This window comes from Schistocerca nitens, chromosome 1 (genome assembly GCF_023898315.1).
Source record: "Schistocerca nitens isolate TAMUIC-IGC-003100 chromosome 1, iqSchNite1.1, whole genome shotgun sequence".
NCBI classification, from domain to species: Eukaryota; Metazoa; Arthropoda; class Insecta; order Orthoptera; family Acrididae; genus Schistocerca; species Schistocerca nitens.
Genome location: NC_064614.1, coordinates 533,311,500 through 533,313,929, shown reverse-complemented (window position 1 = coordinate 533,313,929; position 2,430 = coordinate 533,311,500).

The window sequence follows — 2,430 nt, the reverse complement described above, 5'->3', positions numbered from 1 at the left end:
TTAGATGATGCCGCTGGCACACCATTCTAGAGTGCTAAGTGACGTAACGATATTCTCGAACTTCCACATCTACATCTACGTGACTACTCTGCACATCACACTTACATGTCTGGCAGAAAGTTCATCGCACCACTTCCACTCACTCGAACAGCAAGTGTGCTCTGATTTGCTTGTTTTATTATAATGATCACTTCTCCCTATGTGGGTGGAGGCCAATAAACAATATTCGAGTTCGGAGGAGAACTTTGGAGATTCAAATTCCGTGAAAACGCCTTTATTTTAATGACTGCCATCCAAACTCGGATATCATATCCATGACACTCTCTCAACTACTTCGCGGTAATGCAAAACGAACTGTACCTCTTTAAACTTTTTCGACGTCCTCCGTCAATCCTACCTGGTAAGGATTCCATACCGAACAGTAGCAGAGGACAGACAAGCGAAGTATAGGCAGTCTATTTAGTAGACCTGCTGCATCTTCGAAGTACCCTGTCAATGAAAGGCAGGTTTTGGGTTCGCCTTCCCCACAACACTCTGTATGTGTTGGTTCCAATTAAAGTTACACCTGATAGTAGTCTCTAAGTACTCAGTTGAATTTGCGGCCTCTAGATCTGTGTGAATTATCATGTAACCGAAATTTAAGGGATTCCTTTTAGAACTGGTGTATATGGCTTCATATTATTCATTATTTAGACTCGTAGATACTTTTCGCATCTTACAGACATCTCGTGTAAATCATTTTACAATTCATTTTGATAGTCTGATGACTTCACAAGATAGTAAATGAGAGCGTCATCTACAAACAATCTAAGAGGGCTGCTCAGATTGTCTCCTTAATTGTTTGTGTAGATCTGGGACAACAGACGGCCCATAACACTTCCTTGGGAAACGCCAGATATTGCTTCTGTGTTCTGGATGACTGTCCGTCAGTTACTACGAACTGTAACCTTTCTGACAGGATATTAGGAAATCAGCCACACGACTAAGACGTTACTCGATAGGCACGCAATCTGGTTAGGAGCCGCTTGTGAGGAACAATACAAAAAATTTTGAAATCTAGAAATATGGAATCTGTTTTAGATCCCCTGTCGATGGCACTCAATACTTCGTGAGAATAAAGAGCTAACTGTGTTTTACAAGAATGATATTTTCTGAATCCGTACTGTTTGTCAGTTGATAATTTTCCTCCAGGTAATTCATAATGTTCGAACACAACACGTGTTCCAAAATCCTACTGCAGTTCGATGTAAGTGAAATAGGTCCGTAATCCATCGAATTAATATTACTTCCTTTCCTGTATACTGGTGTGACCTCTGTAACTTACCAGTTTTTAGGTATGTGTTTTCCATCGAGCGAGCGTTTGTATATGATTGGTAAGTACAGAGCTATTATAGCAGCATACTCTGAAATGACTCTAATTGTTATACAATTTGTACCCTACGACTCGCCTTTATTAAGTGATTTAAGCTGCTTTACTGTACCTAGGATATTTAATTCGAAGTACTCATGTCGGCAGCTGTTATTGATTCGAATTCTGGAATATTTACTCCGTGTACTTTGGTGAAAGAATTTCGGGAAACAGTACTTAGTAACTCTATTTAGTGGCACTGATATCAGTAAAGCTGCCATCATTATTGCGCAGTGAATGTACTTTGTATTGCTGCTGGTGTAGTTCACGTACTACAAGAATCTCTTTGGATTTTCTGCCAGATTTTGAGACAGAGTTTCGTTGCCGAAACCATTCAAAGCATCTCACATTGAACTGCCGTCGGTACTATTTCTTTAAATTTAAACAACATCTGGTCTGCGATTATATAGTCAGACTGGAAGCAGTAAAGACCGTCTCTCAGGAATGCGTCAAAAAACATTTATCTACTTTTTTAAATAGATGTATTTAGCTTTTAGTTTTGGCGAACTCTGATGTTACTGTATTTAGTCTAGCTACAACATGCTTATGGACATTAATCCCTGTAACCGTCAAGATGCTCCCTATTTGCTCAGGATTATTTGTTACAAAAAAATGTCAAGTATGTTTTCGCAACCATTTACAGTTCGAGTGGGCTCCTGAACTAACTGTTCAAAATAATTTTCGGAGAAAGTATTTAGTAAGATTTCGGACGATGTTTCATGGCTACCACCGGCTTTAAACATGTATTGTCGTCAACACATCGAGAGTAGACCGAAGACACCTTTGTTTCATGGCTTCTGTTAACACGTCTAGTTCAGATAAAATTGATAACATTAAGTCGTAGGAACGGACTGCAGGGTCACCAGCAACTGGATTCTGCCTACCGGGTATTAACCGAATCGCATCAAATGACGAGCTCTGGTTACTTGAAGTTACTATGGTATTTTAATCGTATGACGAGGTCAGCTCGCAAACGCACGCTTCTCTATATCTATGCATGGTGTTCATTTTGTAACTATAGG